The sequence below is a fragment of the Rattus rattus genome, chromosome 11, assembly GCF_011064425.1.
Source record: "Rattus rattus isolate New Zealand chromosome 11, Rrattus_CSIRO_v1, whole genome shotgun sequence".
Taxonomy (NCBI): domain Eukaryota; kingdom Metazoa; phylum Chordata; class Mammalia; order Rodentia; family Muridae; genus Rattus; species Rattus rattus.
The window spans coordinates 14,016,018-14,028,237 of NC_046164.1; positions in this window are offsets into that span (position 1 = coordinate 14,016,018).

Below are 12,220 nucleotides of genomic sequence, written 5' to 3' on the forward strand. Positions count from 1 at the left end.
AATCTGATGTCCTTCAGAGCTAGCGGTCTTCGCCGCTGCCCTCGCCTTGGGCTCTTTAGCCAATGCAGTCATTGCACGTTCACAGGGTCCTCGTTACAGAATAAAGTATCTTTATGTTTTTTCTGTATTGGGGGGTAAAGGAGCCAAGGGGGGGGGAAAACAAAACTCCATAAGGTCTTATATCCTGACAACAATGTTCTTTCAGGGTGCTTTTAAATACAGATAAAGTGTGTTAGGTTTCTAATGCTGTCTGGTAAAACAATTACAGGGAATTTGGGGAGGGGAGGGTCAAGAGAGATGGCTCAGGGGGGATAGGCACTTCCATGTGTAGTCAGGCTTTATCCACAACACAAACTAGAGACACTTAGAAGGAATCCCAACGGAAGAATTACCTGTATCATAATGGACCACGGGCCTGTTAATGGAGGCAAGTTCTTACTTAATGATTGATGGGGGAGGGCCCAGCCCACTGTGGCAGTGCTACCTCTGGGCACTGGTATCCTGGGTATCAGAAAGCAGGCTGAGAAAGCCAAGGGAAGCAAGTGAGTAAGTTTGATTCCTCTATGTTCTCTGACTCAGTGCCTGCTTCCAGGTTCCTGCCTTGGCTTCACTCAAGGACGGACTGTAAGCTGTAAGCCAAACAAACCCTTTCCTCCTCAGATTGCTTTTGGTCACATGTTTACTGAAACAACAGAAAAGCAAGCTAGGATACCACCTAAACCAGATAATCTTGAGTCAGGCAGTGGAAGGAAGGAACTGGCCCCCACAAGTTGTCTTCCAACTGCCACACGCACATCCCTTCATAAATAAATAAGCAAATGTTAAACATGTTCAAAGCGATCTCACAAGGGCTGGAGAGATGGCTCAGCGGTTAAGATCTCTGACTGTTCTTCCAGAGGTCCTGAGTTCAATTCCCAGCAACCCCATGGTGGCTCACAACCATCTGTAATGGGATCTGATGCCCTCTTCTGGTGTGTCTGAAGACTCGTATATAATAAATAAAATCTTTAAAAAAGAAAAAAAAAAAACGATCTCACGGGAAAATTCACACCATTATTTTCCCTCTTATTCCCACCAACAGTCTGAGGCAGCTTGCAAGCAGGGAGTCTTACTTGCTAGTGTCCCACCCTGACAGTTAGATACTGGGGTGGGACTCAGCAGAGTCCACGAAAGCCAACGGCTGATGACTTTTGGCTTTTTATCTCCTCTTTTTTGCTATTCTGGGGGCCAGAAGCTGATGGCTTTCAGCAATTGACTCCTGCTGATATCAGCACAGGATTGAGAACAGAAACCTAGTTACTTGGGCTCTTTACTCTTGGGGCCTACCACTGGCCAGATGAGAGGCTCAGAGATCGTTAACTCTTCGTGAGCCAGAGAGAAAGGGAAAGGAAGAAAGGGAAGTAAGGGAAGGGAAGGAAGGAAGGAAGGAAAGGGAGAAGGGAAGGAAGGAAGGGAAGGAAGGAAGGAAGAAGCAGGAAAGGAGAGAAGGAGGGGAGGAAGGAAGGAAGAGGTACAGGCACACTGGATGAACTGGATGAAGCAGAAAGGGCTACACAGATCCTTTATTTTTACTTTCAGTTTTTGATACAAAAAGTTTTCTATGTAAGAAAAGAATTACCTGGTAGATAAAATGTTGCACTAAAGGGAGTTAGAGCAGAAGTTAGATTGTAAGTTCAAAGCAGTGTTTCATTCTGTAAGTTCATTATAAGTTGAAAGCAACAGTCTCATCTGGTCTTCACTTAACATAGTGCACACCTCTGGCCTCATCCTTAGACCTGACCTAGAATGAGTGCTTTTCTTGGTCATGAATGTGTTCCAGGTCTGTTTTCTTTTCCTATTGCGGTTAGCCCACAGCACATGGAGGGTTACAGAGCTCTATTTGCAGATTTTATTCTAGAGGGGGCCTGAGAACCCTTGTAACGGTTTGGGAGTTCTATAAAATCATTACCAGGAATTCTGAAAGCATCAGTTCATCTAAACAGCATTACTACATGAATACATCTTTGCATTGATTCTGCAGGAAATCTGCCCAATAGGGTGGGGTAAGGTAAATCCCCAGGAAATCATTAAGTTATATAATAGAGGCAGGAAAGCCATATCAGCAGTGTAAAGTAATCCTGGGTTGAAGTCTCTGGGGCTCTTGCACCTACTGCAGCCTTGCAAAATGTCGGGCCATCCCCAGTAAACTCACTCCCTTGCCGTAGCCTTTCCTAGATGGCTCTTGTCATTCAATCATGTCAGTTAACTGCTAAAATACAAAGGGGTCCTTTCCTTTTTAAAATTGCTAATCTTTAAGAAAAAAAAATTTTTTATGCTCTCGGAAGTTCTTCTAGACCCATTAATTGAAACAGTACTGGTATTCAAGTTCTTTATGTTCTTCATGGGTTCATTTCTGTTTTCCCCGTGAACAGCCAGCATGTGTGCTGATAGCAAATCTTCAGGTAAATGGGTAACTCTATTTTGAGGCCAAGCCCTGTACTGGAAAGGCGTCCAATAAACAACTCAAGAAACCCTGCATCATGTTAGTCTCTTCTGGATAGCGTGAAGGTCTCCTCTACCACCACAGCAGAAGGCTGAGGAGACACGGTCGAAGCTATGGTTACTAGGACTTGGGAACTGAGAGCTTGCAACAATGCCAGCAGTCTCTATGAGAGAAAAACACCCATGGGTATTGTTGATAGTAGATAGCTTTGTACGATTGAATTGCTGAATCTCTCTCCTCTCTCTCTCTTCCCCTCTCTCTCTCTCTCTCTCTCTCTCTCTCTCTCTCTCTCTCTCTCTCATTTCCCAAAACTCCTGAAAACTAAGAACTTGCATACTCTTTTCTGGCCGCCTCTGGAGAAAGTGAAGGCCATGGTCGTTATAAACGGCCTGGAGGCCCCAGGGTCAAGGCCAGCATACTCTCAGAGCCCCACTCCCACCCCACCCCAATCCCCACCCCTACTCGGTCTCTGAGGCCCCTGGAAAGGGCAGGGAGGTTTATTCCCTCAAGGCATTGAGGAAAATTTAACCACATTTGTTGTTTATCTATTTTATTTTGAAATATAGCTTCTCAATGTAGCCTTGGCTGTCCTAGAACTCACTGTGTAGATCAGGCTGGCCTCCAACTTACAGAGATTCACCTGCCTCTACCTCCCCAGTGCTGGCATTGAACGTGTCTGCCACCACGTCAGGTTATTTATTTTCTTGAGGACAGCATTCTAAGTGAGCGGAGGTGGGATCTACTTTTGATTTGCATTTTCCTGGTAGCTAAGGATGTTGACCTCTCCCCCATGTTTGTGGCCGTTCATACCTCTTCATAACTTTCCGTTCAGTTCACTTGTCCACCTTTTGAATGGATCATTTGTGTTTTCAGCTCTTTTATTCTTTATATACTTTGGATACTAACCCCAATCAAGTGAATAGTTAAGTTTTTTCCCCACCGTGGGGGTTCTCTTTGCTTTGATAATTGTTGTCTCTGTCTCGTTAGTATTTCTTGAACTATTAGAAATCTATTCAGGAACTTCTTGTCTACCTGTGTCTGAATCTTGAAGTGTTTTCTCTAGCAGTTTCAAGATCAGGCGTTCTTTTTTCCTACATGCTAATTACTTAATTGACTGATTCAATGTATACTAATATTTCCCAGCATCATTTTCTCCAAAGTATGCTATAGAGATGTCAGTTGTTTCTGGGCTCTCTGTCACAGTCCGTTGGTCACTGGGTCTGTTTTTGTACCAGTGCCATGTTGGTTTTGTTGTTATAGCTTTGTAGCATGTTTTAAAATAAGAATTGTTCATGAAGATGCATGTGTTAGTGGCCAGAGAACAAGTTGGGGAGGAAAGGGTTTGTTTTATCTTACAGTTTATAGTCTATCATCCTGGGAAGTTGGGGCAGGAATTTACGGCAGGAGGCAGGAGCAAATGCAGAGGCCAGGGAGCCGTGCTGCGTACTGGCCTGCTCCTCATGATTTTCTCAGCCTGCCTCTTACAGCATCCAAGACCATTATCCAGGGTGTGGCCCCACCCACACTGGGCTGTACCCTCCCACATCCATCATCACTCAAGAGAATGCATCACAGCTTTGCCCACAGGTCAGTCTGGTGGGAGCATTTCCTTAACTGAGTCTCTCTCTTCCAAAATGGCTCGATGTTGGGTCAAGTCGAATCCCCAGGACCAATGTCTAAGCTCTATGTGGCAGCATGTCTGTAGGGCGCCCTCCAGTGGTTAACAACGGTACTGCACATGTGCGGGTTTTTGCACCTGGTGTCAGTTGGCCGTTAATATGCTAATGAGGGGTGGTACCATGCTAGTGAGATGATTCATTCTCTGCCAATCCCTGGAGGACAAGTAGTGGGGTGATAGTGGGGTGATCCATGCCCCACCAATCCCTGAGAGATTATTAGCATACTGTTGTGTATATAAGGCAAGCGACTTTGCCGCTCATGGTCCCTGTTCAAGAGAGCTGTACAGTAAAGGCTTGTTCACAGAAGAATCCTGTTGCCGTGCGTCGTTCTTACTGGCGAGACGTTGGGCCCGAGACACATGTCTGTAACCCCAGGTCTCATACACAGAATGCAAGGCGGAGACAAGAGACTCCCTCCTTGGTCATCGAGCCTGGAGCACGCAGTGCTGCAGTGAGCAACAGAGACCTGTCTTAAACAAGGTGGGAGGAGCGGGCGAATGCTTGGTGCTCTCGGTCTCCCACATGTGCAAGGGCATATACAAATGGCACGCACTCCCACATCATCCCAGACACGTGCACACACAGAACAACAACTATCTGAAAATACGCACACGAATCTTTACTAAAAACATAATAACCGTGAAGTGGAAAAGCTCAACTGAATAAAGATAATGTGAATAAAGAAATATTCACATGAATAAATGAATAAAGAAAATGTGGTCAACGAATCTGTTCCCAAATTGATATTACTCAGCTGCTGTCCCGTCTGACACTGACAGGAAGCACTTTGAAACTCGATCTTTCCCCAGCCTGTTGACCTGCAGTGTGATATTCTCTGACTTTGCCGGAGGACTGGTAGCTCCGGGTCAGTTCCACACTGGAGGGGATGACACGTGACACTCTACAGGATATCACGTAGCTAAGTTACACCTGGTTGGTTAGGTGTGCTCAGTCCTCTTTTGACTTATGATACTTGCCACTTACGATGGGGGGGTCTTATTGGGCAATGGCCTCAGGCTGAGGAGAACCAGTATCCAGACAGACAGACAGAAAGACATGCACACACACCACATACACATGTTACAGTTCTGATAGATGCTGCAGTACAAATGCATTCTGAGAACGTTTTTGCTTGGCGGAAAAAGTCACAAAATGTTCCATGTTTCATAATGCCATTTCACTTAAGTTGCCATGGTGTCCAAAACAGGCCGACCCAGAGCGATCGAGTGAGACTAGCCATGGCCAAGGACTAAAGAAAGAATAGCTGGGAGTGGTCACCGATGTGTGCAAGGCTTTTATTTTCTGTTTTTCGGTGACGAAACAGTGGTAGGATAAGATGATGGTTAATAGTTAAGCAACTTTATAAATCTAATCTACTATGGCTTGATTATAAAATGTCCCTCCCCACTCCCCTGCCATCAGAGCCATCATAGGAAAAGCTAAAAACTAGCACATCTTCCTGAGATGGTCCACCTTGGATTGAAATCTACTATGGCTCCGGTAGGCATGGCCCAGGAGAAATCTATTTTAGGGAAGACTCCTGCTGTTAATATGCCTTTCCTGTTATTTTGAAAGATATATCTGTCATCAGGTATTGGCAGATCTCTGCAGACCTACGAAGATGTGCTGTCTTGTAGTGACGCTACATAGACAAACAGAAAATGAGTCTGTAGAATTCTTGCCTCGATTCAAACAATTTTAGGAAGAAAGTTTTTAGAGATGGTCTTAGCTGCTAGAAAGATGTAATAAGGTTAGAACCCAGAGTAGAATGTGCCCACTCCTCAGAATAGTCAGTAACGGCTGCATAATAAGAAATACAACGAGTTTTCATAATCACACTAAAAAGAGAAATAGGCTTAGGACAAATTTGGGTTCAAGGAAAAACATTTTGGTCCAAGGATAAAGTGCACTTTGACGAGGCAAAAGGGCACAAAAAAACAAAACAACAGCAACAACAACAAAAAAAACCTGTTGCTTTGAACTTATGATGAGCGTATTATAATGAAACACTGCTTTGAGCTTAATATCAACATCCTTCTGTAACTCCCATTCTATGTAACATTATATCTCTGAGGTAATTTTCTAAAGAACTCTTTTTGTCTAAGAATGTGTAAAAAGACCAGAAAAAAGAAATAAAGTTGTTGATTTTGTTGGTTGTTGGTTGAATGGTTGCTTGGGGAGCTTTGCCACATCCATCCATCCATCCATCCATCCATCCAAATGTGTATGTTTGTTTCTATGTATTTGTGTGTAGGTATCTGAGTACGTGTGTAAGCATGCATGATGAATACTTGTAGAGTTGATCATGACAGCTGGGCCTGGCCAGCGTGCAGGTATATGAATGCATACATGTCTGTGCATATTTGCCTGTAGACATCTTAATTCTTTTCCTTTCCTTCCTTTCTGGTTCACAAAGAGTTAACCGTTTTAATCCAGAGAGGTTTCTGGCTGATCCACCAGAGAAAGGAGCACCAGCAATAAATCTTTTCACTTCATCTCCTGTTGTTCTAGGATGAGGTGCTAAACAGTTCCCCAACTCAGAGGAACTCAGAAGGCAGGCCAGTTATTGAAGCAAAGCAACTTAGACTTAGATAGGGAAACATTGTATCAACAGCAACCCTACATAGCTTAGAAGACCTACTCTTATCCCCTACCAGGATGGGCACTCTACCCTCCTCAGCTGCCACAAGAAGAACCAAGCACAAGAGAAAACTACTGGCAGGGCTGGCCCTGGCACGCTGGCTCCCTCCATACTCATGTATTGTTGGCTTGGTTGCCAACGGTGGGCTTTGTCCTAGCGCTCTGACCTAATAAATGAATCGGTCTCCGGATAGACTGGTAATATGATGCCATTATGTATGGGGAAAGTAGGAAGTGGAGCTCAGTTGTGGGGAGTAGGTCTCAGGTCCATGCAACTTGTTCACTCCCCCCTCTCTCTGAACTTACTGACCGCCATGACAGAGCAATGTCTGCCACACATACCTGCTACCAAAAACCGATGACAGATTTTCAGTCATCTCGCCCTTGGGACAAGCCCAGGATATTGTTGTGTTCCTATCCTTACCGTTGAGAGAATGAACTCAGAGATACTAAATATCTTATTCAACGATGCAAAAAATAAGGAAGGGGCAGACATGGCACTGACATCGAAGGGGCTAGCCAGAAAGGCCCCTCACTCACTATAGCATTCCCTTGTCATCATTATGGCAACCAAGACCCGTAGACAGGTAAACAGAAAATAACATTTCGGAAAATATTCATGACAACCTAAGTTATTGTACCTAAGGTGCCCACCCTTTTAATCAGAACAAAACTTTTTTTTTAAAACTATTTACCTCTGCTAGAATGGTCCCTTGTTGGCTCTTACATTACACAACCCGGAAGCTTCCATATTGTTTCCCTTGGGAAAGTGCATTTTAGTAAATCTTTGGGTCCTATTTTCAGTGCTCAAGAGAATCAAAAATTTTCACTTTATTTAGAAGTGGAAAAAAAAAAAAACCCACTGGATGTCGGGAAGTTGGCTCTGCCTACTTCCTTTCATAGTGCCAACTCAAGGGAGGCTTCAGTTCCAGACAGCCTAGCCAGGGTCTGCTTTGTCTCTGTCAGAGGGGGGCCCTTCAGAGCAGGCCTGTCCGCCACACTGACATCGGGTCTGCCAGAAGCTGGCTCATGTCACTATCTGGACTACTGAGAAGAAGGCCGCTCGTTCTTCCCCCGGAGGGCTGCTTGGCAGCAAGTGTGTGTGTGTGTGTGTGTGTGTGTGTGTGTGTGTGTGTGTGTGTGTGTGTGTGTGTGAGCTTCTACTGTACTGATGGGTCATCTCAAGCCTGGAAAAAGTTACGTAAAGTCCTGTCGGAGCAACGCGAGGTTAAGGCGGGCGCTCAATGTGCTGGGCGCAGCAATGGCTGCCAGTTTCCACCCTAGCCATACAGTGGGATCACAGTGAGGCTGGGGAAATATTAAGACCGTAATGGGGTTTACCTTGCACCTTTAAAAATCGGGGCTCTTACAATGGACCACAGCGCCCCCTAGTGTGTAGTCACCGGCACCACACCTATGTCCCTCACCTGTAATCTTTTCAAGTTTTAATCTCCAAGAGAGATAACGTCATGGATTGGATATTCATTATTAAAATTACTGATGGGACATTGTTCCACTTGATCATGTGACTCTGCAGGCCTTTCCCTTCCTCCCCGTTCCCTCTGCCTAGGTAAAAACCGTTGGATTACATCCCTAAAGCTAGTCCCTACTGTAGCCAGGCCCTACTCCCTTATTTGGCCACTTCCTCCTCCTGAGACTGACTACCAAAGTCCACTTATCAAAATATTGTAGTCCAGTCATCAAAAGTCCCCTTTGGCTGACCTAATTAACATGCCTAATCAAAATTAAATACCTCCTTCTAACGTGGGGGTTCCTTTTGTGCCTTTATAAACCGCCATTTGCCTGTGGGCCACGTCTGTCCTCTCTATCCTTTGTCCCTTCAGGACAAACATCCCTACCCCTTGTTCTCTTTCCCTTCTCCCTCATCTGCTATCTCCTGTTTCTGTCTCTGGCCTGCTGCCTTCAGTGTCTCTGGGGCAAATAAATCTTAATGCTGAAGACTTGGTCTTGGGGGTCCTGAGCTGGTACTTTCCCTTTTAACTACTTTTAAAAGAAATTTTCAGGTGTACGATACTATTCTAGTTTCTATGTTTCTCTGGTGTCCTTGAAAGGATTAAAAACAAAAACAAACAGACAATAAAATACTGTGTGTAACTGCTCAGTGAGATCCATGTGTAGAATGGAAAATAATCTTTGATATTGAGCTCTGATGCTCCTTATTATAAGAATGTCGGGGGTTGGGGATTTAGCTCAGTGGTAGAGCGCTTGCCTAGCAAGCACAAGGCCCTGGGTTCGGTCCCCAACTCCAAAAGAAGAATGTCGTCCTTGCACGATATTTCATCGTGCACATCTGAGGCAGAATTTTTATCGAGTTTCTAGGTAAATAACGAAAGACACTATGCATCGAGCACACTACATGGTTGTTTTGACACATAGGGCGTCTATAAATGTGGTTTCCCTTAGTTATAACAACTTCGAGTTACCTGATATAGTTCCTAATTTTCCAGAAAAGAAACTCTGCCCAGGAAGAGGCCGGACTATTCTAAGTCTGACTTCAGAGGTTACAATCTTTAACGTGCTAGTCAAGCCCTGAGTGGGCAGAGAGGGCAGGAGAACTTGTGATGGAGAACTTGCACCAGAGCTGGCTGGCGCTACTGACACGACTGTCCTGGCTTTTCTCTGTCCCTTTTGTTGGTATAGGTAGAGACATTCTCCATTGTTTGCTTCAGTTCGGCTGTGCTTCATGGTGAGGCTGATACGTTTGACGACTCGGGCGCTTGGCATTAAAAATAGAACAACCATGTCATGTTTTCAAAGGGGCGCAGTGAGCTGCTGGTCTCTCAGCCAAAGTACTTTTGTTCCCTTGCGGCCACCCAAGGGGAAAATTGGTCACAGTCTCAGCAGATGCTGGCTCAGAGAGTGGGCAGCCTGCTCCATTAATTTCCAGCAAGATCTCTGTGCTTTTTATTATATTAATTAACGTCTTGGCGAAGTGGCCCAAGAATTTTAAACTAGCGTGGGGGGTTGGGGGCGGCTTGCTGTTCCCTCAATTTGCAGCTGTGACTGCCCCTTTGTTTTTGTTTAATTTTTCCACTCATTAAACACTTGAATTGGGAGTTAGCTGTGACCCTCAACAACGCTGAGAATTTGGAGAGCGACGGATGAAGGCAGCTGACGGCTGTGGAGATGAGGGCACAGACACACTTTGTTAGTGTCTACTACTGGCCTATGGCGCAGTGCTACTCTTGCTTTACAGCACAGGCAAACATCCTGTGCTCTAGGAATGAGCTCTGAGAGGCCAGAGCTAGTGTGGGATTCAAGCTTTCCCTCCAGATGAAGGTTAGCACTAGTGGGAGGAAGTGTGAGTCTCATGACTCATATGTCTGGGAGGAGGAGGGTTTCCTGTGTAGAATAGATTGACACCAAATTCACAGAGATCCACTGCTCTCTGCTTCCCAAGTGCTAGGCTTACCGCTGTGTACTGCTATACTCGACCAGGAATAGCAAAGTCTTACTTTTTATTTTATCCCACAGTGTCACAGATAGGGCTTGCCTTGAGTCTCAGAGTAAAGCTCACATGAACAATGTTGGAACGTCAAGACCATGCAGACTGATGAAGATGGTCTGGATACACCCACTAGCCGGTGGGATTAATACGGGCTTGTGGGAGGCTGCAGTGGAAGGGTAAGGAGATAGGTATCAGGGGTGCTTGTGATAACCAACCTTGATGGCCAACTTGTTCGGGTTGAAAAGCACTTAGAGAGAGAGAGAGAGAGAGAGAGAGAGAGAGAGAGAGAGAGAGAGATCAGTATCAGTAAAGTTCTTCTTGCTGCACAAACATAAAAGCTGTGCAAAGCAGCATGAGTCTGGGGAAGCAGAGACAGGTGGATCCCTGAAATTCATTAGCCAGCCAGCCCAGCAGGATAGAAGAACTCCAGGCTGGGTGAAAAGTAAGGTGGGGAGTGACTAAGGGTGACCTTTAACATTATCCCCTGGTCTCTGTCCACATGCACAACCACACATGTGCATATTATGAAGACACATGCTTAGGAGATTAATAAAACACACCTGCTGGTGCCCATGTGGATGTTTCTGAAGGTGATTAATAAGGGAGGAATCACCCACAATGAAGATGTCATATCCTAGAAGCCCAGGTTCCCCATGAAAAAGAAGGCAAAAGCTTGTGTAGGCACTCTTTCCCCGTCTGCCTCCTGGTGATGTTGTGAAGTGTACTACACTATTATGTCCCCTCCACCATGACAGAAACTTCAGACACTGTGAGATGACGTAAATGTTTCACCCCTTAAATTGTTCTGCTTAGGAGTTTTGTCAGACTAATGAAAACCAAATAACTATCACTTATCTTAAAGTAGAGATAATAATATTTTCCTCAGAAAGGTTTTAAATTGTGGCCAGGCAATATTCTGAAAATATCTCACCCATCCTAAGAGGCTGTAACTTCTGCTGGACCTCACAGCCGGAGTTAATAACACCTTGAGGTCTCTCACAACTTGACTTAAGACTGTTACCCTCTGTGTCCTCCAGGGCAGCTTAACCTGCCTTTGAGAGAACATTGTATCGACCAACCTTACTTTCCTTGGATTTCCCACGGAACCGCTACAATCTTAAACTGTCTCCTCTTCCCTGCCTCTGATCCGGATAATACCTGTGTGTCATTTGCTGAAAGCAAAACAAATACAGAAACAGAAAGCGATTTCCTAAAATGTACCGTGAAAATTGAAAGCAACCACTTATGGCAATTGGTTGATAAACAGCTGTGTTTGTTATCTGGGTCAGTTGGAGCCAGTGACTCACTCTCTAGTGAAACTGTTAAAAGATTCCTTCCCCTCACCCCACCCCCAGCCCTGCCGCCAAGTTTTCTATGCTGTTCAATAAATACAGAGCAAAGCCCTTTGTTAGGGGCAGACACAGCCACACAGATGTGACAGATACACACAGCTCCAACAGCAGACGGATACAAGGAAACACAGATTTAAGATAGCCTTCAGGCGGGCACAGATTCAGAGTCAGGTGACAGAAGTTAGAAGTAGCAGGCAGCACAAGGTAGGGAATTCAAATCTGGACTTGTTCTTGTTAAACAACTCCAAGGAGAAAGGCTTTGATTTCTTTCCTTAATGCAACACTGATGAATTATTGGTGACTTGGACTAAAACACTAATGCCTTATAATCCACGTTAAACCCAGCTAAATGATGTGTGCAGTCAATGTTATCTCTATAGATGACATACTCAAAGAAGTCAGGAGACATTGTCAGCACCGAGAGCAAGTGTTGACTCAGCAGACATTTGATTCCAACAGGCTTATGAGTATCCCCACTTTTGTCTTGCCTTTTCTGGTCACAGTAACTTTCCCAGTTGGTGGCTGTATTTCACCAATATCTTTTAACTCTCTCCCTTTATTGTGAAGTTACTCCTGGGAGCCATTGCGTAGACAGGGA